Here is a 27,304-nt window from a genome sequence, read left to right as displayed (position 1 = left end):
GTAACTTCTTTTCTGTTCCTTTTTTCTTTTTTTTTTTTTAATTTATAAATAACAGGATATAAAGTACTTAAACACAGAAAGGCTACACAGAAATCAACTCAGAAAGTTTATTGGCCTACAGTAAGGACACTGGATGAGTTCACACTCATTTTTTTATCATGTGTATAGTTCATTTGTCTGCAACAGTAAGTGGAGATAAACTACATTCAGGTTTCTGTCAGGGAAAAAAATCCCAAACCACAACAAAAATCTCCAGCCAGTACCTTTCAAAAGCAACTTCAATATATGGAGTCTTGGTTTTAATTTCTCTTAGCTTAAAAGTTGAAAAGGGAATGGATTTAGGCAGCCATACAGGTTAGGCAGTGTTAGCCTATGTCTCAGAGCTAGGCATGTCCCTACCTTAAATCAAAAGTTTTCTCAATATTCAAATTACAGCTTCTATTTTAACTCTGCTATTTATTGTGAAGAGAGCAGTAGGAAAAAAACACTGAAAAATCAAGTGCTTTCATGCTTTGACACAATGAATTGCAATGTTTTGCAGTGAAAACTGAACACATCTCCTATAAATGGTTTGACAGAGCTCTCTTCCAGACTTTTTTCTACTATCTCTCCTTATTGGTAACTGCAGAGATTTCCCTGTCCTGCTGGCAATGGCAGAACAGGTAAGCACAGCCTGGCATTTCTGAAAGACAATGTCAAAATTTCTGTGTTACAAAGTGAATAAATAGCAAAAAAGAAAAAATAAATTTGATTTGGTCAAATAAATAACATCATCAACACCCCTCAGAGATTAAAAAAAACACTTATATAAGCATAAGAAGTGGACTGTTTCTGTTATGCTTACACATATTTCTATTCCAGAAACAAGTTTTCAAAAATTACTTAAATGTGTTTTGAATGTGCCTCATTTCAGTGCAATATTTGCTTAGCTCGTAAATAAGAGATTTTATAACTTCTAACCTTCAGCCTGTACATGCTCTAGTCCCAGACAACTGGTAAGAATTCCCTCCATTTCATACAGCATTTCCAGGATAAAACAGGTGAGACATAAAATCAAACCAGACCAGAAAAACCCCCCGCCAAAAAAAAAAAAAAAAAAAAGAAAGAAAAAAGAACAACCTCACTCTCAGTCAAAGTTATGTCCTCTAGTAATCCTCTACAACTTTATGGGATGCAAAGTTTGCACTACCAATATTTGGCTTTCACAGAGATAACCACTTTATAGCAATGCATAGGTTCTAGAAATCCTGAAAACCTATTTGAATGGTTCTTCTCCACATTTATCCTTCTGCCCACCACCTGAAAGAACAGAAACCAGAACAGAAACTTTATAGCAAGTGAATAGGACTGTCCACTATAAAAAAAAACCAAAAAAAAAAAAACCAAAAAAAAAAAAACCAAAACCCAAAAATACAAAAGATCCCAATAAAAAAAACCCAAAATAACCAACCAAACAAAAACCCCAAAAAACCCAAAACCAAAAAAAGAATCCACAAACAAACAAACAAAAACCCATAAAAAATATTAAAAAAAAACAACGAAAAACCAAACCAAATCAAAACCTCCCCCCAAACCCACCAGCCCCTGCCAAAACCCCCACCCCCCCAAAATTATACTCTGAAAAGACAGAAAAGAGAGGGACAACAAAGATGCAGTGGCATTCTAGCTCTATGCTTTCTTACAACAAAAGTTCACTCAATTTACATATTGGGGGAGTGGTCAATTTAATTCCTATGGTTCTGTAAAGTTGAATGGAAATCCACAATTTAAGGTCCCATATTTTTTCACCACATGAACAAAGCCCATCAGGAAAACAATTAAAGAATAATCCTGCATGATGTATCCTAAATTTCCTAACTGCAAAACTGGAGTCAAAATAGCCACACAAATGAAAAAAAAAATTCGAAATCAGAAAAGTAGAAACCTGTCCACAAATTTTAATGTCCTGTTTCAAGAAAATAATTTTTACCTTCCAGTGAAGCACTTCAAACATTACAATCATCACATATACCTTTCCCCTAAGTGAAAAGTATGCCGATGTTGTGGTGATTGGAGACCCAGATGGGTTATCTTCACCCAAGGTGATAGCCCAGGTGGTTATCTTCACCAAAGCAAAATATTACTAGTAAGTCTGTTTTAATTTCATTTCTCTTTAAGAAAAAAAAAAAAAAAACCCACAAAAAAACCATCACCATCTTATACTGATTCCTATTACAACAATCTTCAAGTTAAAGAAGAGAAGCTACTGCAGCACAGTTATCTCTTGCCCATTTCACTGGAAATCTGAAAACATTAACTGCATTTCATAAAACCTTATCACCTACAAGTATGTTTACAAGTAACTGTCAGTTTTCATTCAGAAGTACAATACTGACAATGGTAGGGAAGAGCTAGAAATTACAAATCTTAAAGGCTCAAAATTAAGCAAAATGAAAGCAATTAATCATCTCATCTTTGTAACCTGATGATTTTTGTGCAACCCAGGTATAGTGATGATTTAGGCCTCATGGATGTTGAAGAAATTTAATTTAAAAGAGCAGCTAAGAGTGCTAAGCATTTGCAGACAGTATGAAGACTAAAGTCAGAGCAGAAGTTCACAACAAAGTGACAAGATTAAATATCATGTTCTACTTCTAATAATATACTGTAATTTTCATAATTAGATTTGCCAAGAGAGTTTCCTTCTCTGTTTCATAACAATAGCCATAACCACTAAGACAGTTTGCAGTTAACATAAAATTTTTGCGAAGTCATACCTGAAGCCAACTGTGAGGAGTTACAAAAGGATCTCATGATAATGAGTTCACTGGGTGATAAAATGACATCAGTTTTAACATAAAGATAGGCACTGTAATGCAGATGAGGGGAAAAACAGACAAATAATGAATAGTAAACACTCAACAGTAGGTTTCAAGAAGACACTGCTACAGAGGAAAGATCATGTCGACATTAGAAGCAATTCCATGAAGACTTCTGCAAAACATTCAGCAGCTGATGGAGTATAAAACAAGCAGAACATTTGGCACTATCAAAGGAAAACAAAAAAGAATTACACTAGTGTGTACAGACATGGAGTATGTAACTCTGGAATGATAAAAGAGTGAGAGAACAGTAACAGCACGATCAGCACTGCAGAAAGGCTTACATGTACAAAGAGGCAACAGCAAGGCTTTTGACAACAGAAGGAATATGAAATTCATACAGACTGATGATGAGGATCACCACATTTTGACTAGGAGGCAGGGAGAATTCAGTCATTTACCAGTGAGGAAGCCATGGAAAAGACAGCTGTTTTTGCACACAACAAACAGCACAAGGGTGTAGTTAAATGGCAGATGATGCGTTGAAAGTCAAAAATACCAATAAGTTAAAAAATAACTTTTCAATTAAAAATCAGATTATTTAAATAGTCATCAGACTCAACAATGGCTACTACGTTTGAGAAGGAAAGACCTCCTCAAAAAGCTTCTCACCCCTGGCAGCTCAAGCCACGCACCAGTCAAGGCACTGCCATCTTCTGCCTTCTTCATTTTTGGAAGGCAGCTCCATACAAGCGACCTAGTTCTGCAACCAAGACTGGCTACAAATCCATAGGGACACACTGATCCTCAAGCCCCGCTGCAAGAAACTTAACATTTTCATCCCCTAACAAACAAATGTATTTCAGAGATGACTGACTCATCCCACCTAGCTTTGAGCACTTAAATGAGCCATTGGTGACCAAAAAGCACTATCTCCTTCACCCTCCTTGTGCCAAAGGGCACCTGGGGCCACCACGAAGCCACCAACCTGACTGGACAGATACATGCCCACAAGGACCAGCAGATGGATTGTGCCACTGGCTCTGAACTCCAGAGGAAAGATTTACCAACTTAAGACAGCAAACAAACCCAAGCACAAACATATTTGCTCTCAGGCCTTACTCTCTCGCCTTTCAGTTGTGTTCTCCTCCTCAAGAAACTGGGCAAAGAAGCTGGGACAGAACCAGAGTGAAAAAGCAGAGAGGTGAGAGAGACTGTATCCCTCCTGCCCTACAGCAGTGTCCAACCAATTCTAGCTCCATAGATGACGTCCAGGATACAGATTCAGCTACAGGTATCACTGTCCAGATCCTCCCACTGAGAGGGATGTTGTGCCTTCTTTCCACTTAGGACCTTTTACACCAAGGATTAAGCTGAAGGCTTGCTCCCTGCTGGCATTTCGACTTCAAAGAGCTGCTACTGTGGATACTAAAGCCTTTGAAAGTGGCCTTGCTGCACAGTCCTGAGCATTAAATGAGGTCTTTAAAAAAAAGGAGGGGGGGGGGGAAGTGGAAAGTGCACTGGCTTTATAAACACATCAGTGGGGCTACTTTCAAAGCCTTTCATGCCATCTACAATGTGACAGAGAAAATCTTAGAGTTTTTAGCCACCACCCCAACTTCCTTAAAATTATGGCAATAAAGTAATCCACCCCCAAAGTGTTTCCCAGCATTAGCAGCAGGGAACTAAAATACACGAGGATATTGTAAAAAAAAACAAAAACAAAAAAAACACACAAAGCAAAAAAGTTTTTAAAGACAAGCACTAGACTCCAGGACAGCGGCGCGCCGTGCTGCCAGAGCATGTTCAGCATGCCAATAAGGACTGCAGCACTGCAATCCCCAGCACCAGCAGCCCACGCACCGGCGTCCTCCTCTGCAAAAGCCTCATGCCAGCCAGCTGGAGGAGGTGCCCCAGGACACACCACTTTTTGGCTACGGGGTGAGGAGATGAAGGTGAGAAAGCTGGCATTGGTCTCCTCACGGCAGAGAGACGCTGTAGCAGGGAATGCTGTGCCACAGGTGAACACAGCCATCAGAGAAATCCCACATGTGTTATCACAGCCTTTTAAGTAAATAAGAGTGAGGCAGTGCTAAAGTCCTGAATCATTAACTGGGTGCAGAGGTATGCTCCTGCCAGCGGTGAGCCTGCCTGTCCTGCCAGGGGCACTGCCAGAGGGGTCTGCTGACAAACCAAGGCAGCTCTAGGCTTGAAATATGCATACAGCTGCTGATAACAGCACTGCAGATAGTCTGAAAAGTGGAAGCAAATACCCAAAAAATATTTAAATGGACTAAAATAGGGCTTTGCCAGTCCTACAAGGCAGCCACTTTACCCACCTCAGCGTTAGCAGGAGTGTCCCACAGAGAGCTGCCAAAGGAGACTGTGAAGGCACAAACCTGTCATGCTGAAACCCAGCATTGAAACATCATCCTTCTGAACAACGGAAAAAAATGGAAAACTTGTCACTTGGAAATTGTAGGTTAATTTCAGACTAATTTCAAAACACTGCCTTTGACACCTATAAAGTACATAAGTCATGACAGATTCAGAAAACTAGGGGCTGGGGGACTGCGCCATTTAACATGCCTAAAGTATACATAACAGAGCAGTAGGGGAAAAAAAAAACCCCAAAATAATAACATAAAATTCCTCAGAAACCCAAGGTAAAAAGTATTCAGTCTGGATAGGAATGAACATTACAGGGTTAAAAAACCACAAATTTATTTGCCAGGCCTCTTAAAAGCGATCATACACAAAAACCGTACTGAAAAGCTGCCTTCAGAATTCCCACGGAAAAAAAAGAAAAAAGGCATTTCTAACCAAATCCTAGCTTTCTCCTTCATAAAAGTACCACAGGTAAACCTTCCTGCATTTTTCCTTACTTGTACTCTCTAATCCTGACTACTGTCAGAGGTGCTGTATTCCCTGCAGGAGAGAAGACTTGCAGGAGAGACAGCTCATGAACCTCCAGACTGACCTTGTCTCTATTTATGAGCTCAGCAATGTATGATACCCAGATCTTCCCAAAACACTTCCCAAAATGTTGATCATCCACTCAGAAACTGATGAAAAAAATAATTATCTAAAATAGAAAAAATTAATACACTCTGATATGAACCATCTGCTCCTATTTTGTGATCCACTTCTTTATGCAATAACTGTATCACTTAATCCCTCCCACTGTCTTTATTAGCTATTGTTTTTGTAGTATAAAAATCACAAAGATGAAAAAGTATATTTTTATGAGCGTGTGCATATTATGTGTGTATGTATTCGTGGACATATATCTAGGTATGAAAAAGAAGGGAGGGGAAAAAAAAAGGGAAAAAAAGAAAATAACTAATAAAAAGAGTGTGAACCTCTGTGTTTATCAATTTGTTTACAGCCGAGCTCTTCTAGCTGGCAAAGTTTCAGGTATCACAAGCCCACCGGGTCTTTTGCCAGACTTACGACTCCAGGAATCCTACAAGTCTTCTGCAGAAGCAGCAAACTGCACACTGGCAGTTCTCAACAGCTTTAGTAATCATCAGTAGCACAAAGAGTCCCCTACATAATTAGTATTTCTTTGTGTTAGTTATAAGGATTTTGCATATAATCCCCTGTTAGGTATGCTCTTCGATCTTCACAGCCCCAGACTTTTCCTTTTTTAGCACGCCTGAAATACGGAACTAAGAACTTGACGTTGCCAGCATTATCGGGGAGAGAGCTCGGTGTGTTAACGGCCCGGTTACAAAAGAACAATAAAAAATTGTGGTGATTAAGAAGTTGGAAGATTCTAGAAAGCGGATGCATACCTTCCTTCTCCTTGTGCACTCTCTACTCCAAATACAGCCAAAAAGTTTGGTTTTGAAAGAAGACTATTTAAAAAGAAGAAGACTCTATATATCAATAACCAACAACTGTCGCTGCATTTGCTAATAATGTATAAGGAGATTAGTTTAATTAGTCAAACAGTTAATACTGCTATTATTTGAACTAGTTTTCAGCACTGACACTCTCTTGAAATGAGTTTTATTTTCCTCAGGCTATAATTTCAGCCTGTTTACAGACCAGTTACATAGCATTGGTGCACGTTAGTTAACCACAATACATTGTACTAAACACATCAAATTAGCTTCACAATCAAAGGTTTTAAAAAGACAATACGTACTAACCAACTTTTTAAAAAGTGATTTAGTTATCTTTTGCTAAAATTTTGCAACAGCCATGTTCATAAAAAGAGGGAAAAAATAATTTGACTTAAAAAAACCTGTTTCTTCCCTGGAAGAGAAAAAACAATCCTCAAAGTCAGAAATTCCTAGCACAGTATCACTAATAGCTATCATGTGAAATTTAAATATTAGCAATGTGTTAAAACTGTATGCAAAATAATTCATTTCAATTAAACACTCTATTTTTCATCTCTCAGTATTATAAAAATGGAATATTTTACAGAGCTTTTACAAATAAACACAGTACAGATTACTTCTGACATATTTCTGAGCAACAGAGAAGATAATGCATTCACAGCTGAGGTGATACCTGAGTGCCGGAAATCCCATGCAACATTAAGAGCCATTTTTCTTGCTCAGAAAAAAAAAAATGGTAGCAGATAATTATCTCACATTTCCGTAAAATGTACACTTACAAATTAAGAAGTTGATTTGCCTTTACAAACGCTCTGTTGTTAAGCACTATACTTCAGGACCTCTAACTCATTATAAAAAATTCTATCTTAGGAAAATAGAGTAATTATAAACAAAGTAATTATTCCTTGAAAATAGACAGACTGCAGTCAGGTTACCACACTAATAGCTCTGATGAAATGCACAGAGCGATTAAGCAGAAAAGATATTACTAAATTAAATAGGCATCAGAATCTGGTCTGAAATACTTTTAATACCAAATAAATGTAAATACAGAATATTTACTGCCACCTCTACTCTGTAAGCTGAAGGTTCATTTACCTAATCATACAAAGTAGCAGTATATATATGCACCTTGACCAGGAAATATTTTTTTTAATCCTTTTGTCATTTGACTGTCTGTCAGTAGTTTGATACAAACTACTTGACTAAGTGATGAATGCAAATTTTCACTTTGGTAGTCAGGCATAACAAGATAACTCCAGATACTGTGATCTACAAGGTACGGAAATCAGACACTGAAATTTTCTGAAAGTAAGAGAATGTCTCAAAACAGGAAACTGAAAAGTTTTCTCTGAGACCTGTGCATGAAAACAGTTTTATTTGCAAAAACTAAATATTTGTCTCACATTTTACAAAGAAATCTCTTTATCAAGATTATTTTACTTGCTTCTAATGATCAGTCTTTGCCTCACATGCTTAACACAGTCTGCATACAAACAACACATTAAAGCATCAATAGTGATAGAGAGTTAAACATATATATCCATATCCTATGGATTTGTAATAATAATGCTCTTGTTTCATTTTTTAGCAGATCTTGAAATTCTCAAAAGACACAAGGTTGTTTCGACTTAGAAGACTGTAGCCTTCAAAAATAACTAGTTCATGAACTGAGTATGTGTCAACAACGCAGCCACAGGTCACCAGCAAGTACTTGGCCAGGGAGCAGGGAAGTCGTATCAACCTTCCCTGAGTAGAGTCAGCTGTGAGGAGTTGGGAGGTGACATTTTGGGAGTTCTGAGTACATGTCCTGTACTTCTCCTTGAAAAACAGGAGGGGCGATGGACAGTAGGTCTATGGACAGCTGGGCTAGAAGGGCCTACTTGCCACAATACTGTTAAAACTTGTGTAACTCAATCCCAGGATAAAGGAAATCTTGAAACTTTTCCCCTAAAATTACATCACTGAAAGGTTTTTTTAGGCAGCAAAGGGTTCTTCTACCTGATTTCTCTTTAAGAAATTGATCTTTAGTCTTTCTCAGTACATACACTTATTTTTTCCTATCAACATCCTAGCTGAACACAAGTATGCACTGTACATGGCTATTATAAAATAAATAAGAATGCAACATTTTCTTGTTTTACCAACGGGTAAATCTTAGGCGGAAAAAAATTTTAAAACCCAACTATAGTATATACTGTACATATAAATGATGCTGCTGTAACACAACTGAAGTCAGTATATTAATTTGGGTCACTAACTAGGTGATATCCTGAAAGGTACTGAGCACCATCAATACATATGGCAGTGTGAGAAAGTTGAAAAGGCTTCAGCATATAACAGGATGAAGTAATATTCTCAGAGCCCTCCTGCAACATGATGGTAAAGTGTGCTTTCTATCTAATAAATGATAAAAACAACTGAAAACTACTCTATTCTTCCAGAATTTTACAGACTTCTGCTCTCTCTAGAGTATTTAACATAAATCTTCTTCATTCCTTACTGAGGCTCCTCCTCTGGAAGAAAGTTGATGTGCCCTAGCACAGTGAAATCATTGCTCTAAAAGCCAGCCTGCTCATTAAATTATTCTGCTAGCTGTGTGTTCTCTCATTAAAAATGTATAAAGATCAGATAATTGCAGCACATATTATTAACCTTGTTTTCCTTGTTTTCATGTACAGGTTCTGTTTTGCTGCCTAGACAAAGACCTGGAAAGGGCAGTTTTCTACAGTAAACTACAACAAGCTAAACTACAATATGAAAAATTTCCCCGGATTTCATTGAAGAGCACAAGGAATCACAGTGCAGCCAAAAAACCCCATACTTTCATAGCAGGGTAAAATACTCTAATCTTGTTGTATACTCCTTCAAATCTAAAACAGGTAGTCTTGGCTTCAGCTAAAGCTTCTGATAGGGAATTATTTAGATCAGCCAGTCTAATTCACCTAAATCTTCGAACATAGCTGCTATAAACTTCACAGATTTCAAGGTTGACTCCTTCTCCTTCTTAAAGCCAGGCTGCACTTCCAGACAACAACCCAGCTAAAAATCCAATTAGGGTAGCAGCACTTCTGAAACACACTGACCTATTTCTTTTTTTACTTGTTTTAATATGCATATATTCATGTTCTACTTCTGAAGAGAGCTATTTACACTGGAAATTAATACCCTTTGAAAACAAGTTACCATAAAATCCACCTATTTCACCCAAACAGAATCCATTCACGAGAGAAACAGTGTTTCCCCGACTCCCCCAAGCAACACATACAGTATGCAGTATACTGCAGCAAACTCTTGAAACATTCGATAAAAGACAACGATCCTCCTACCTTGTTTAGCCCTGTCTATTCGACACATTCCCAACGTGAACAGGAACATCTGATACAAACAAACAGCCACATCTTCCCCATCGCATCATGGTAACTAATCCTCACACCAAACGATGAGCAGCCTGTAATGTTTTGGGTTTTTTTCTCAGAAAGCCTTGTGACTTATCGGGGGATTTTTCCTCAGATGATGAAGCAGACACAGCCTAAACTCTGTTGCTGAAAGACTGCAGCCCTTCCTTCTCACAGAGCCCTCCCAGCATATGGCAGCCAATCACACCCAGCTTCGTCAGCCCTACTGCTCTTAAACTGATCCTAACGGGATGATTGACACGGCAACACAGCACTTCTAATGTGTAAAAACAATGCATCCATACCAATGAACCAGGAATTTCCCTCGCACAGGGAAGGAGTTTTACTGGTGAGGCAAAGCGATAGCTCCATGAAATAACATACACAGCAAAAGCAAACAACTCCCTTTCCCCTCACTGCAACAGCAGCTTCAGCATTTCTTGCACAAGGATATTCAAAGCTTTTGCCATTCGTAAACATGTGCACAAACAACATTTCTGAAACTGCAAAACTGCAGTGGTGCTGTTTTGTTTGTAAAGGTGAGACATGCACCATAATAAATCAAACCATCTGTCTTTTATTTTAACATGCAGCCAAAACATGCTCTGATTCAGGCAGTAATATTCTCATTTTAATACTGCATAATCTTATGTGCAGTGTCTGCATTTAACAGCAATACACCCATAACATCTTTTTGATTATTTCAGACTGGTTGTTAGGGACTGCAGGTATGGGATGCTTCTCAATGAAAACGCAATCTATATGATGGTGTTTTAATTCATATCCATGGCAGACAAATCCCATCAGCAGCATCTAAACTGAAATCCATGCAATTAGCTTGCAACTGATGTTCATTTGTGTCAGGGTTGTGGCATAAGGACTATGATACCAGTTGCCATTTTCAAGTCAAGCTGTGGGCAGCTCGACGCTCTTGGTACACGAGGTCTGCTGTCAACCAGTTTTACAATAAATTTTTCTAAAGTTTTAAAACATGAGAAAAAAGCAGCCAAGGATTATTAAACAAGAGTTGCAATTAAGAAAAATACAAAAAGGAGCTTAAGCTGAAAGTCAGCCTTTATCCAAAAAGGGATAAAGATTGCAGTGCAACAGTACTTTAGGCAGCAGTTTAGGCAATTCAAGCCATTACACAAAAAAATGTGTAAAATGTGTATAAAATGCCACTAAAAGTTTAGAAATATGAATAGACAAGAGGAAAACAAAGCTCTCATTCACTGGCAGCTCTGTCCCAAGGCCCCATTGTTTCCTGTGGACTATTTTGCATATTATAAACACAGCTTCCCAAAAATCCATTATTCCTCTATCCAGCAAGCAGCAACTCTCCTTTGGGCTTCACCATCTCCCACACAATTTGTGAAAACCCTCCTCTTCCAGGCATGGCTGAAATGTGTTCCTGCCAAGAAGGTTCCTGCCAGGCAGCCCTTACTTGCTGTTCAATCACCCCCTCCATTCTTCTCTATTCTGCCCTGTATCAAAAAAAGAAAAACCAATCCAAAACAACCCTCCTCAAAAAAAAAACAAAAAAACAAATGGCTGATTCTGGTGGGTTCAAGAGACCCTGGGACTCTGGGGACAAGGGTGGTAACTCCACCCATTATTAAGATGGCTTGGTGCATCTCGTCAGGATTTTCCACATTCTTTTGACTCTGCCAAACTTGAGCTGCCCTTGTTAAAAATTTTCCATGCTGGACATCTGCTGCAGGATTTATTGACTTTTCTGCCAAAACCCAGTTTGCCTATTTCTGAGATAACCTAGACAAAAAACATGTTGCTCTGCCATCCTTGTAACTCACTGAGAAACTCTGGCTCCTCTGCCCACGTTGGGGCAGCTTTGAAATTTGGCAAAGTGCTGATCCCTTGCTTTTTTGATGTTGTTTTTCAGGGTGTATTTTTAATATATTGAGGGGTATTTTTAATATATTGAGGGGTTTTATATGTTTTGCTATGCATATGAAAATATTTTCCTATTTGACAAAGCTTTAAAACCTGCTAATATTCAGCTGACTCACAGCATCTTTTTAATTTTTGTTTCTGATCCCTACAGTGCAAATCTCGGAAAGTGCTCTGCAGTAAGCGTCTGATTCCTTCAGCCATCCGTCCATATGTGGCTGGAAAGGCACCAGCCCCACAGTGCGACTGAGCATGTAATGGGCTCAAGTTACAGGAGATTAGCAGGATTTCCCCTGTAACTGCTGCTCCCATCTGCCAGAGACCAGACATTGGAGCTGACAGCAGGAAGACAACCTCGCCTGTTGCTCTCGTGACCCTTCGGCTGGTGCCCCACGGACGTGCGCGAGACAAGCCCTTCGGAGCACTGCACAGGGGATTGTCAGAAAGGTCAGCTGGGCCAAAACATACCACGAGGCTGGGCAGAAAAGGGAGAGAGTGATGAGAGGGAAAGGGAGGAATAGATGCAAGAGCCAGAGCCTGGCCGGTCTAGTGGAGCAGGTTACAGCACAGAGGAAGATGGTGCCCCTGCCAGACAAGGGAGAGAAAGCAGCACAGGCAGCACCAGCCAGCAGGAGCTGGCCGACCTCTCCACAGACCCACGTTCATCCGTACCACAGCCCCACCAAGAGCTTCTGTGGCCCATTACTTTGCTCCAAAAGAGGGAGGAAACTTGAAAGCTCCCACGACCCTTCCCACTAACACAACCCCTGAAAAGGCACGGGTTCAGCACTGACTGCACAACCCAGTTTCTTGTGCCGCTGCTTCACAGTGCACACACTGGTCTTCAGCCACTGCAGAGCTTTAACTGCAGTAAAATGGGGCTGGGATGCTTCCAGACAGCATTCCTAGGACTCCCAAACCACAAACACAAAACTAGCAGCCACACACCCATCCAGATCCTCATGTTGGTTATTATGTTATAGATTCTCCCATGACAAAGGATCAGAAGACCCTTGACTCAGGGAGCACTGAAAATACATCACATCCCATGTATGAACCCTTTAGCTAAGACCCATCAAAAAACTCAAGAGCAAATATATGCTCTTTCTCAAAAATGGCACCTGAGTAGTACCATAGTAAGGCACGACTTCATGGACTGCAAAACCTTTCTTGTGTGAAAAAAAAAAAAAAAAAAAAAAAAAAAAAGAATGTTAAAAATAATTGCTCTGTACATTGAGGAGTGAGTAGTTCTCAAATGGAGATGTACCCATGTACCCATTAATTTTTCACATCAGTTACAAAGAAAAAAGCCAGAAATTCAGTTTTCAGTCTTATTTATACAACTATATTATGTATTTAATTGCAAAACAATATCATCTTAGAGAAGCTGAGAAACTCACATGTCAAACTCAACAAAGAATAACAAAGGTAAATTCCCAACTCAAAAAATGCCATCTGCCTGATATGCTCCTGTAATTAATGAATCAACGGAAAAATGCGTCGATCAGTGACTATTAGACACAATTTTCTGAATGGTCTTGATACAACTTTTGGAGAAAAGTGAACTATTTTGGAAGTAATAAAGAGGAGGAGAAGTGAAAAATGCAGAACCCACGCAGTTATTTTTCCTTCCTTACTCTTGAATCACAGCAATTAGGTCTAATTCCAGAAACAACAAAACTTGTCAATTTAAAGAGAGTTTTGCAAGAAGGGTGGAACATATGGAACACTAGCACCAAAGTCACCAAGCAATTTATGTGATATTCAGTTGCAGCTGACTGATGATTTTGAGCTGTGCCTAGAAGACCTATGGCAACCGTGATGTTTTGGTAGGTTTGCCAATGACAAAAAGAACTGTAAAACTATTTCCTGTGTCAGTAATAGACTCTTCCCTTAGTAACTTCCCACAACTGTTACTACGAGCAAAATTCAGCTTTGGTAGCTATGGTCTGAATGACAGCATAAAGAAAAGTCAAAGCAGCTGCCAAGATTTTAAAACTAGGCACTCATGCATAATACCACCAATGCCAGCTTTTGTAAAATACCTCAATCTCTATATTGGGGCTGAAGGGATGGTGGAAATCATTATTAAGTTAAAAATTTAGAGAGTAATATCAAAATTCCAAATTACTAACTGGGAACAGGTTCTGAAAGGATGGGTCTAATTTTTTCTTTTAAAAATAGGCTTATCACAAGAAGTTTAACTCCGGCTTTTCAATTGTTTTAACTTCCTACCTCCCAGACATCCCAACATCTCCCTAACCTAGGAAAACTGGAGATTGTGCACAGAAAGGAAAACAGACTATTCTATTTTCATCATATATATGCTGAGAGAAATATAAAATGGAAATGCTCCACAGAAGCAAGCACATATTCATGTTACATGTTAGGAATCAATCTTACCAAAATTAAGGTGGCTCCTGGAGGCTTTCCAAATGCTCTCTCTCCTTCCGCTGCTTGCACAAGGAGTTTAAGCCATGTCTAAATTGTGAGATCCAAACACATGGGTTCAGGCACACATCCAGTCTGCATCCTGACTTTATTTTAGGATGACACCAATTCCCCATCGGGATGAAAATTAAGTACATGTGCACAATTCCTTTAGGGGGTGGTTCCAGTTGGGAAGGGTGATGAAGGCATCAGCCAGAGAAGAACTGCAGTTCACTCCAACCAAGATGTTGTAGCTGAATGTTTGAGACACATACACCAGCTGCCATGGAGAGCTGAGCTGCCTCAGGATTGTAGCCTTATGCACTTAGCTTGAAATACATTTGACCAAATATAAACAACCACATTTCACTGAGTCACTCTACTCCCCCTCTCTCTTTATAGTCACTGAAGAGAAATAGGCATTTGTGGGCTGTGATTCATCCTATCCCAAAGTAGCTATTCTAAGAGATTCCATCATATCCTAAAAGCATCTGTGTTTCTGTATTGGTTACCTGAGATGGTCACCCTTAGGCTTCTTCTATCATGTCCTTCATTAAACATGTAGGAGATGAAATCTTACTACAGAAGAAGCCTTATTACGAACATAAATATTTAGGTGTTTCAGTTACATACACTGGATGAGATTTTCAAATTCAATTCAAATAACTAAAGACATTAGCACAGAGCTAAAGGACACCTGTATTTTGACAATGTACAGTTACAGCTTTGGTGTAAATCCTCAGCTTGCCATAAGCATGTTCCAGCTATGTTGCTATATAAGCTACATAAGCTTGTTCTCTAAGCTATGCTGAACATGTTCCAGGTTTTTTTTTCCCTGACTGAACAGCAATCTTTGCACGCACTCATGCTTTCCTCCTCTGAACAACTGATGGACATCAAATTAACCTAAGAAGAGTTGAACCGGGATTCTCCTCGTGATTTTCTTTTACGCTTTGGAAGGGGACATTTTTGGGGAGACAGAAGGTTGGTAAAATAACCATTATCTTCCTGACTCTATAAGGCAGATACTATATACTGGCAAAATAATAAGCTCAGAAAAATAAATTGGCAAACCACCTACACTGCCTTACTCTTAGAACACTGACTTATGCAAAAGTTTTTTCAGGAAAGTGATTCTGTTTTTCTTCATGACAGCTGAATAAAAAGCCGTTTTCAGTTTGCTCATCTGAAACACCAAATCATAGAAGTATTAAAATGTTAAAACTGAAATTTTAATCATCCAAACCCAGAGAGATATCTAGTTTCTTCTAGGTGGCCTAGGGAATTTCTGTTGGCCTTCAGCGGCCATCGCTGGAAGGACTGGGTTACTGGTATGTCTTATATTTGCCAGTCCCACACAGATGTCCCAGATATAAAATTGTCTAGTGCCATTTTAGATACCATATATTTAGATACCTGTACCCATCCAAAAATGCAACCATTTCCTCAGAAATATTCCTATCAGAACAGATCTTCCCAAATCTTCCAGCAGAATGTAAAAGGGTTATATACAAAACAGAAACCCTTTATCATCGGCTGCTGAACCCTGTCCAGAATATGTTTTATGAATCACAAGGAATCACAGTGTAAAAGTATGAGCACTATTTAAGCCAGAAACATATATCATAAATTCAAGATAAATCTCTCTCTGCTAACTGACTTCACGGCCCCCTAATTTGTACAATACATGCCACAGCCAGGGACTTACCTGATGGAAGCCTCCTGAGCCTTTGACTTCAGCTGAAATAAACACCAAATTCTTAAGCCTTCATAAAAATGTATTGGAAATCCATGTAGTTAGGAAGAATGCTTCCCAAATGTGTCAAATTAAGAAGAAAGTGAGTGTTGTACCTTTAAGTTTTTAATACTCAATTGGAAAAAGCGCAAATGTGTAATCCAGCACTACCCACTAATGCATAAATCATCTTTAGTGAGACCCCAAGTATTGGGAAGTTCTTCCATAGCTGATAAAAACATGCTCCTTCCTCCTCAGACCCCTCCATGACTAATTTCCTCCATACCCATTGTTCTGCCTCAGATTTGGAGCAGTTCCTATTCAAACCCACAACAGGAGGAAACCATTTGATAAATCACCTTTTCATAAAACCTACTAACCTCAGCCACAAAATCACGTGGGCATTGGAAAACCCCCTTGTGTTTCAAGGAATGTAGTGGAGGATGCATACACTAAACTTCTGCCCCTTATCTTGGGGATTTCCAACATACTGAGAAGACACAGGAGCAAGAGTTGTCCTCCAAGAAGCTTGTAAATGACTAAAATTAGTACTTCATGTAACTACATGAGAGATGTATTCCAACTAAGTTTTCTACATGCAAACCCAGTATTTTTTAAATCTATAAAGATTTGGTTATCAGCCTCAAATGTATTTGAAATCCTGCATATAATTCAAGCAATGGCTCCAAATAATACATCTTTAAATGAGTGATGTAATGAGAACTCTCTAATTATCCTTTAAATCAAAAGCTCTATTTTATTAATCCATTATAAACCCAAAGGGAAAAAATGCTACTGAAACTGAGCTACATTTTGAATTTTCCCATCTTCAATTAGCACAAAAATAATTCAACTTGCTCTTTCTAATTCATTAAAATTATGCAATTATTTTTGCACACAACTGCAATACAGGTGTAAAACAACCTAATTTAAGAGGTGATGCTGCCTCCCATTTCTCTACAAACTGCCTCTTAACAGCCTGAGTCTGTAGGGTAGATGCTCAGGGGCATGCAGCAAAATCAGCAAGCAATCTCCAGTGTAAGCAGAGAAAATAGGCTCCAGGAAACTTCACAGAAAATGAAAGCCAATTGGATAATTTTTGTTTTTTAAAATCAGTAAGAGCAGCTTTCAATCCCTCACCCTTTTACAGCAATTAATAACCCACACATGTAAGAGCAGAGGACTCTATATAATTAAAAAAGCATTTCTTTGGCAAGAAGAGAGGGCCTGGAGTATGTAAGTGCAGGGTTTTATTTCTTTCTGTGAAGTATGGATGACAGGTAGGAGAAAGCTATGCCAAGTGAACTGTTGGCAAGCAACTAGTCTTTTGGTTAACAGGCAGCTCTGTTTTGTGAAGTCTATGAGCTTGTGTTCACTTAGGCAAGCTTTTCTTTAAACATTAGATTTAGATGCATTCAGTCATGAGTTTTGCACCAAATTTTCATTTGCACCTCAAAAGAGGTTTCTTTGTTTCAGCTTGTTTTCTGATTACTGTGAAGTGTCAGGAACACTTTGTTGTATAATGCTTTTAAACATTACATGTGGATCTTTGCCTAATTACTCTGCCACAAAATACTATACACATGAACATGAACCTTCAGTTTTCCCAAATGTCATGTAGCAGAAACCAAGAAATAAGTAACTGTAAACACAAAGAGAAACAAGAATTGTTTTCACATAGAAAAAAAATAAGCAAACAAGTATGAGTAATGCAGGGCAAGAAACAAGGTCCTCTAGCAGAAGCACTGTGTGGGATAAAATGGCATCCAACAGCATGACCTCTGAAAACAGCATGTTTCAAGTAGCACGTGTCAATATTTAATCCCACCACCCGAAAAATGAAGTAAATTACAGAAAAAAATGCCTCAAAAATCTAAATGCATACAGGACTTCATTCACCAGAGATCCAAAGATGGAATGGAGAGTTTATTTGTAAGGAAATGTCTATAACAGGATAGCAGCATCCAGCTTTCTAACACAGCTACTTCACCCATTCTGTATTTTTCTCCAACTCTCCTTTTCGTCTTGCTCTCAAAAAAAAAAGTGTTATAATTTGACAAGACCATTCATTTGGCTGTTCCCCTTTATATCAGTTCTAATAATGATAAAATACAACCACTAACATATTAGTAGAGCCACAATAAGATTAGAATATATCCTCTCTGCTATCTTTGGCTTAAAGGTAGTACTACTAAGGAAAGGGGAATGCAGGGCAAAAGTACAAGATGAAGATTGCACAGGTCTTTTACTGTGGAGTGTATAGTCTTATAAACTTAAGATTTTAAACTAAATTTCACTGCCCTTTCGGGAACCTCATCCCCCAAAGCTATCTTCAGCAGACCCACGAGAAGAGGTTTGCCTGTTAGGGCAGAATTGTATTAACCATCAAAGAGTTCTGTCCCTTCCTTCAGGGACAGGTAAGAACAAAAGAAACCTGTTGACAAAAATATTCTGCTGGTCCTCAGGCCATAAATACAAACAACAATACTAATCTAGGTATAGTACACCGAAACATTACTGTATGAACTAAAAAAGCAGCTGTATCGAGGACATGAAAGTAAGTTTACCACCAAACAACCCACTGTAGCTGGTCAGCTCAGTCCAAAATTGTTTAAAAAATTATTCATTTGAGAAGGAAGGTGGAGGGGAATTTTCCTAGAAACTTGGATTGTGAAGAAACCTAAGGGGCGTTTTTACCTAGTCCAGCTTCTGCCTCAAAAGAAAACTATCATCAAGAGCAGACTGGGTCTGCATGGCTTTGCCTTGATGAATCCAGAGAAGCTCAGAGGGCAGATACTTGCTCCTCTGGGTGACCTGCTGGTGTGCTGCACCAGTCTCCTAGTAACAAGATGTTTCCAACATCCAGCCTGAATCTCCAAAGAAACAATTGGTTGTCACTCTCCCTTGGTGTCACCTGGCACTACTAAGTACAGTTTGGCCCTACTATTTTCATAACCATTCTCCAACAGCTGTAACAGCTACTGGACTGTGCCTTGCCTACTTTTTGTCCAAGCAAACAAGCCCAGCTCCCTCAACCTAGACCCCTACTCATAAAAGTAACTTTTCAATGGAACTAGACATGGCAATGAAACTTCATCTGACCTAGAAGTATCGCCTTGACAAAAGCCATGACCATGTGCTCAATTAACACTGGATGAACTAGAAAGACTTCTGCTTTTCTCTTCCCTTTATTACTGGCTACATATACAAGGGACGACTACTCAGATGTTTTGCTTTTGCTTCTTTTGATTCCTCTTTGTACTGCTGACAGAAGGGATATGTTAAAATCTCTGCAACCTGTACGGAAATGTCCACAGAATTTCAGACCATTCTATTTCAGTACTCTCAGACATTTTGCATATTGAATGCACTTCTATTTTACAAAGGTATCTAAAATCAAGCCACCTAACAATAAAAAATGAAGTTACCAGTGCTTATTTTCTATAGGAGTTCTTTATGGGTCCTTTAAAAACCCCCAAATTTTATCCAGCTGTTTCCAATTATGGCCATCTCTAAAGATTTTTTTTTTTGAGACAATGTAACTTCAAGAGTACTGGCAACTAAAAAAAAAAAGGGGGGGGGGGGAAGTCAATCAAAAAATCTAACCTTTATGGATATCCATTCATTCTGCTCCCTTTTCAGTCTATTATGCAGAAATCGACAAATAACTAAGAACCCGCTGACAAAATCTTGCTGGAGTAAGCAAAGTGGACCTACAGCAGTTTCAATTATTCTTCCTGTTTAGAAAATTCGTTATCTCAATCCTAAAAGCCTTCTGCACAGTTCTGCACTAATGACATTTTCCCCCACCCCAGTATGTTTCCAGCAGCAGACTCCACCAGGGACTCAGCAGCAGTGGGGACCAGCTCTAGCAGATTAGGAACTGCTCATACCACATAAGGAGAAACACTTCAGTCATCTTTGAAATTTGTAAAGAATGGTGTAAGCTTTCCAAAAAGCAAGTACAGTGCTGTAGCAATCCTGTCAGCCCCAGGGCCATCTCCACAATTCAGATGACCAAACTCTTCTGCTGCTTTGTGAGGGAGGAGTATTGAGATCCACCCAGCTCTGGCCTCCAGTTATTGCCACACCATTAGTCAAGTGGCCCCTTTACAGCCCAGGAAGTGAACAGATTTTTCTTCTCCCTTCCTTTAACTCCTAACAGCAAGGACAGGTTATTTTAAAATAAAAAATGACTGCCTGAAACCACCAACACCATCTTCTGATGGAATGTGCCTTAATCTTAACATTACTCTGCCCTCATCCTTCCTGTCCACACTCACCACAGCTCCCATAGGAGGTATATCCAGGTCTAACCATTCCCAGGATTCAACAGCTTGTGCCTCCAAGACAAATCACATGTCTCTCTTGTGGGACCCAGCAATTCGAATGACATGGCACACTTCTTCTGCCAAGGTATAAACTGGACTGGGTTTTCCATGGAATCAGAGGGAAAGAACCAGAGAAATCAGATACTTTCTGGTAGCTTCAAGTAGCAGAAGAAATACACTCCACTACGAACAGGAAGCAAAGAGCACAAAGCATTATGAAATTAAGTGAATGAATTGAGTAATGCAAGACCTACCTCTAACTGCCAACAGGCAACACACAATCCCGAGAGTGAAATACATGACATGCATTGCATCACCCAAAGCTCTCTCTAGATGAGATATAAATCCCATGTCTTTTTTCCCTGCTCCTCACAATACAGCGTCCAAGACAAGCAGACACCAAGAAGCACTTTGTTCACCTGTTCTGCAAATGTGAAATGTAAGGTGCTTATATTAAAGCATCTTTATTAGATTTCATTAACCTGAAAAGCCAAAGCTAAAATTTATTCACTCAAAGATTACAATAAAGAAACAGCTTTAGGAAGGCTAGCATTAATATCATGCAATGGAAGGTAGCAGAATGTCCCAGAATTACAAAGCTTGAGAATTTCAGCAGATATTTTGACACAAGGTTGAACATGATAAAATCCCCAAACCTTATCTTAAAAAACCTTATTGGCTTTTTTAAGAAAAGCCAATTCCTCATAGTCTTCTTGGCACCTTCACAGATCACACCTGGAACAACCTGCAAAGCTGATCATATTTTTGACCTAACACTTAACAGAGAAGTTGAACGTTATGGATATCACAACACTACGCAGTTATGGAAAGAGCATTGCCTCATTCAGGAAGTGAAAGTACGACCAGCTTCCCAGGAACCAGAGAAAGCCTAAGCAGAGTAAGGACTGAGAAACTCCAAAATCTTGCAGATCTCATCAACAGCAGCAGGGCAAGGGCCTGAGGGCTCAGAGACCCACACATCAGCAACAATCAAAACCACAGCCAACTCCTGACAAACACTGCTCCAGTAACATACCCAAAAAATCACCTTGATGTTATCTATCAGTATCTCACCACAGACACAGGACAGAAACTCGAATGAAGAAATGACCAACAAATGCTGAATAATCAAAGCCTATGCTAAGGCTTTCTATGCTCAAGGCCTATGACATCCATACAGACATACTGAACAGCATGGAAATACTCCCATTTGTGCACACTTGGAAAGCCCTCTCAGGAAACAAAGCCGTGCCTCGCCCATATCCACCAACAGCCAGCTCACACAGCTCAAGCCAACCACATTTAGACATCACCTCATCTTAAAACAGGGTGTCTTTTTTTCTCTGAGACCTGCAAATTCAACCAGCCTGAAATCATTAACAAAATACTTGGAAGCCTTCTTCCCCCTTGAAAATGTAACAGTCCTACTACTGCTGACTGTTCTGAGCAACCACTGGTTAGTGCCAAATCTCCCGTTCATGAAAAAGATAAGCAGCAAAACCAACTATTGGCCCACTTCAGTAAGCCAAATGGTACAGACCAGGGACATCAAACTAGAGAAAGGGCATGGATCTTTCCATATTTCAAATTACCTCTTTTCAGAGGAGGTATGGGATGATATAAACTCAGCCTCACAGATCTCCTTTTTGATACCATCAGCCATGAAATATTTGCCTCTCACCAGGGGGGATACCTCAAAAGGGTCCACAAAAATATAGTTTGGGTCCTTCCTAGATAAACTAGGGGCAATGGAGAAAAGCCAGCAGTAGAAAGGTGCTTCCACATTACCTCTTCCTTCCCCTGTAGAGACCTACAAAGCTCAGTTTCCTATACACTACTGTTTAACATCAGCGTCAAACCACCAGGTGAATTAGCCAGCAACAGTCTCAAATTCTGCCAACGTGAAAACACAACAGATCTATTCAACATTCAGCACAAACAACTGCAGCACCATCCAAGCAAGGAGGAATAGCTGAAGTTAAACCTAAACCTGGAATTCAGTGGAGAACAGAGGAAAGCCCTGTCAAGAGTGCAGCCACAGACAGACCCTAGGTTTGTTGCTTTAAGATACATGATCCCAGCTGGTCATAGGTCAGAAGTATTTCTGGACTTTACACTGACATTATACTTCCATACTGAAACACTACTCAATAACAGCATTGCTGTCTCAGCTCTATCTAGGCAAAGAGTCATCTGTGTCCCCATGGGCAGCCCATGAAGCCTTCCAATCTAGGAAATCCGATTACTCCAGAATGCGTTATGTCCTTCCTTAGGAACACAGTGTGATACCATCATCCTCCCATCTTCCAGGCTGCATCCTCACAGAGCTCAAACATCTACCCGCTATCTTACAGCTCTCTAGACCCCAGCCCTGGGCAGCAGCAGCAGGGCTACCTTGGGCTCTGCAGTGCTGCATTCACAGAGGAATAGCCCCTGACAGTCACCACTGCCATCAGTCACCCAACCTGTGCTCAACACGGTGGCATGCAGCTGCAAGGCATGATAAACTGTTGAATTCTTCAGCACTTCAAGATTTTTGAAGAGGTCTACTCTTTCTTCATACCTGTAGTTGATTGAGCCATGTATTTTTATTCTGAAGCTAGTTGAGTGTTTTGATACTGTGTTTCTCTAAAGCCCTAAGCCAAACGATTGTGTCAAATGCAGTTACCAAAAATAATCCAACCACAATGATCAAGACAGCAAAATGCACAGGGAAAGAAAGCATCAGCAGTAGAAAAGAAAGAGATTGTTTTTGTTTTTCAAGGTTTATTCATGAGAAATGAGTAACTTGAAACTGAAAAGCATTTTTGATTAACACTCTGCCTTGACTTTCATTTCGATGACATTTTAATGAACACTTTCTAAGTAGCTCTACTTGCAAATGAACGTGGGAGAATATTGAAGAAAGGTAATGGGAGGGGAAAAGAATAATCCATCAGTCATTTTATTTCTTAGGTGCCTCTGAGAAAATAAATAATAATTCATCAGGGGAAAAGTGATCCAGCAAAGATTCGACTGTTAAAAGACATCTAGAAAGGAATATTAAGTAGAATGGAAGAGTCTGAATTATGATAGAGGGTTATAAAGAAAGATACAGTGTGATCTGGAAGCCAATTAGGTGACTTTGTAATTCTTCAAAGATGAAGGCAGTGTGTTCACATCTGTCCTGAGTACTTCAGCCACAGAGAGCTAACAATAAACTGTCAGAAAAAAATTTATAGAAGAGCAGTAAATGTGATTGTAGGACTGGCTGGAGCCATGAGAAGTGAGATTTCTACCCTGGTAATTGACAGCATGAAAATACCTTCTTTGATAACAAGTTTAATGTGATTCATAGTTCTTTATTTCTATTTTTATTTCCAAATTCAACAAAATTCAGAAACGTTCTAGTAGAACTATAGTAAGACCTGTGAGGGCCTATTAAAAGGGGAGTGAGGAGTGAAGGCAATATAAACAAGAAAATGGTTTATTCACCTAGCACGGCATGACTTTCAGTGAGAACATGCCAAATCTAAATAAATTAGGCTATATAATTCTACTTGGCAGCATAAGGAGTAAAATAATCACGTAGTGTTGCTGAGATTCCAAGAGTTACCCAGAGGATGCAAAAAATCTAACACCATCAGGCAGCAATGGGAATACCAATTTAATACACTTTTTCTTTCTTCCTGCCATAAATCAGGACAAAAAGTTAACAGAACTTTTTCCAGTGCCTTGTAACCAAGCTTTTAACCCAAGGAAAAGCAAAACTAAGAAGGTTCCCCAAACAGCAGTCACATGCCATTGGTGGCAGGATTCATATACTACTTTGCTATGGCTGGTATTATGTTTAAGAAACCCTAGGAGAAAGAGCATTTAGTACTGCACAGTACAATTCTAGAGACTGCAACCAGCAGAGAAACTGCAGAGCATCTGGAGTATAAGAGATGAAAATTTCACCCACCAAGTGTTAGCGGCAAGTAGACTTTATTTTTAATCTTCTTATGACAACTGTTATTCTATAAAAGCCAAATTTAAGAAAATGATGCTCAGATGAAGATTTCAGCATCACAATCCCAAACACACCAATTCCAAAGATTAGAGATCTTGGCAGGGCTGCTGTTGACTAAACTCAGGCCATTTCTTCAGAGAGAGGGCCATAAATAACAGAGGAGGTAAGTTTCAGAGGAGAAGATATGTTCAAGTGACCCATGTTACATCATCCACCCACCTACGTGAACAATGCAGATAGGTACCACTCCTGTGGTGATGGCAGGGATACCACAACAAAACAGCCCATCTCTTCAGCTGCAGGAAACAGGCACCGTCCCGCAGCTTACCTTGCATGGACAGACAGACCCCCACACTGTACAAATCACCAGGGTGGCCCACTGCTATTCCAAATTTCACTGACACGGAGATAAGCAATAGCATATGCTTGCAACTATGGCAAATGCTGAAGACTGGCATGCCCAGGCTGACAGCTCCAGCCTGTGGCAGAAGTTCTGTTGCCATGATCTCCAATGAGCCACACTGGAGCTGGCACCCCACCACCACCTTATCACCGGAGAGAGAAAGTGCAGGGCTGGCTCTACCCAGGGGTTCATGCATCCTCTAAAAGCTTGAGGTTTACAGTGCACAAAAGGGCCTTGTCCACAGTGGGAAAAACTACATCCCTTCCAGCAGCAGTATCAACTGTACTCGACCAATGCAAATAGTATCAGTGCCAAATACAAGCTACAAATTGACATAATTGATGCCGAACCAACTATTTTTTTAACTTGAAATATACTCAGAAACTGTATGAAAGACGCTTTCCACTAGTCCTTGAGAGTAACTTTAGAGCATTTCCCAGAAGAGTTGAAATATGTATCTGGCCCTAAAGCTTACCGCAGGTACCTTTTTCATTTGCACAGCGTGGTACGTGCGCACACGAAGGGAAAATAGAGGACAGATGGCTAAATCTATGCATATTTACCAAGGTACGAATACCACGTTAAAATCATAAGCACTAGGCCAAGTCACATGTTTAAAATTAATTACACTTCCGCTACTACCTACAAGTCCACACTGCTTTAAAAATCTACAAGTCTGAACAAGATACGTCAGTGTGACACGATCACTTAAGTATATTAATCCCACATGGATATCCTCTGCAGCTGAATTAAAGGCACACAAGTTATTCCTTGCTACTGCTCAAATACATATTCAGCCACATTACTGCTGTCTGTTTCCCTCCCAGCAGAAATGTAAATATGCCCAAAAGAAACAGAAAACAAAACATCTGGAAACAGAAGCCTATAGGCAACGTTCTCATAGTTCAAAAAATACGTGTGCATATTCTGTGCACATGCAGACAGCTACATATGTACTTACAAGGAATAAGTAGGGTATCCACACAAAACCAGGAGTAAGAAAAACATTTAATTTCTGACAGTTTCTCCCCCTCTACCACACTCACCTTCACGGGTGGCAGTCCCGTGTCGTGTCCCCCCCACGAACCTGCCCAGCGCTATTCCCCGCTGGCTGCAGCGAGCCCCCGGCGCAGGGATGAAGCGGGCGGGCATGGAGCGGGGAGGGAGGATTTGGAGGAAGCCGCTGGGGCGGCCACGGCCCCACGGGGCCCTTTCCCTTTCCCTTCCAGAAGTAACACAAAGTTATGACTCCCGCTCGCCGCTCTCCCCGCTCGCACGCCGTGCCAAATGCTGAGTTAACAAAACCATAAATCACTGCTGAACCAGACGCGACGGGCCGGCAGCAGCGCCCGCCGCCTCTCGCCCCGTCCCACGCCGCGGCGGCTTCCCTAGGGAAGCGAAGGGGAGGCGAGCGGCGGGGGCAGCGGGCACCCGAACGGGCGCGAGGCTCGGGGCGCCTTCCCGCGCCCTTGGCGGCGGCAGCGGGAGGGACCGCGGGTCCAGGTGCGGCGGGACGGGTGGCAAAGCGGCGGCAGCTCCCCGCGCAGGGAGGCGCCGCGGGCCGCCGCGGCCGCCAGGCTCCCCCGGGGCCGGCGGCAGCGCTGTCACGACTCCTCCCCGGGGCGCGGGCAAGCCCAAGTCCCGCCGCCGCCGCGCCCCCGCCGCGTCCCCGCGCGGCCCGGCCCCGCGGCGAGAGGACACGGGCTGTCCCCGCGCCGTGGCCCCGCAGCCGCCCCGGAGCGGGGGTGGGCTGGCGGCGGCGCGGGGAGGACTGGCGGCGGCGCGGGCGGCTGCCTTACCTCGGAGCGGAGCGCGGAGCGGGGGTACACCCGCTTCTCCCAGCCGGGCGGAGGCGGCTCCGCACAGCGGCGGCTTGTCACCTCTCCCGCCGCGACCGCGACGGCGGCGGCTCCTCGCGTAGGGGCGGTCCGGCCCCTCCCTGCCGGGGCCGAGCGCCGCTCGCACCGCCCCGGGGCCGGGGAAGGGGCCGCGGCAGCGCGGGGGCCGGGGCTCCGGCGGGGGTGCGGGCCGGGCCGCGGTGCTTTGCCTGGAGCCCGGCCCGCCTCCGGGACGGGCCGGAGCGTTTCCTCCGCAGAACAACGGGGGCAGCGGCAGGCGGGCGGTGCTGCAGAGCAGCCAAAATCCTGGGTTTGCGTCGTGTTGTTCGGCTTCCTTTTGACTGCTGGAGCTATGGCGTGTCACCGGTTACCGTGGACGGTTTTCTAGAGGAAACAAACGCGTGGCTTGGCTTCCAGGGCTTATTCTTCCCGCATTTTGACCCGAATTCGTGAGCAGTTTCTGTTCCTGTGAAGTGTCGTTCACAGGAAAAATGGGCTCTCCTTTCCTCGCCCGCAGCAGCCAGCGCAGGGCCCCGGTACCCCTCTGCCCCCGTTCTCCCACAGGCCGCTGTCCCTGGAACAAAGGTTGGCGTCTTTCCCTAAAAAATATGGAATATT

At 41.3% G+C, this 27,304-nt stretch overlaps 1 protein-coding gene across 8 annotated transcripts in view; it reads right to left on the bottom strand.

Moving 5' to 3' along the window:
* MBNL2 (muscleblind like splicing regulator 2) overlaps positions 1 to 26,773 on the bottom strand; it is a 106,246-nt gene extending 79,473 nt beyond the window's left edge. For 5 of the 8 annotated variants that reach the window (XM_041478244.1, XM_041478239.1, XM_041478246.1 and 2 more), the window contains exon 1: positions 26,648 to 26,773. The gene's annotated coding sequence lies outside the window, so the exon portion shown is untranslated. Of the gene's footprint in view, positions 1 to 9,981; positions 10,166 to 25,894; positions 26,082 to 26,647 lie in introns of those variants that run through there. The other 3 variants (XM_041478247.1, XM_041478241.1, XM_041478242.1) reach the window with 3 other exon arrangements.
* Between the last annotated feature and the right edge of the window lie 531 nt (positions 26,774 to 27,304).

The sequence above is a fragment of the Pyrgilauda ruficollis genome, unplaced genomic scaffold (genome assembly GCF_017590135.1).
Source record: "Pyrgilauda ruficollis isolate IOZ18807 unplaced genomic scaffold, ASM1759013v1 scaffold44, whole genome shotgun sequence".
NCBI classification, from domain to species: Eukaryota; Metazoa; Chordata; class Aves; order Passeriformes; family Passeridae; genus Pyrgilauda; species Pyrgilauda ruficollis.
This window is presented reverse-complemented; position numbering and strand designations above follow the sequence as displayed.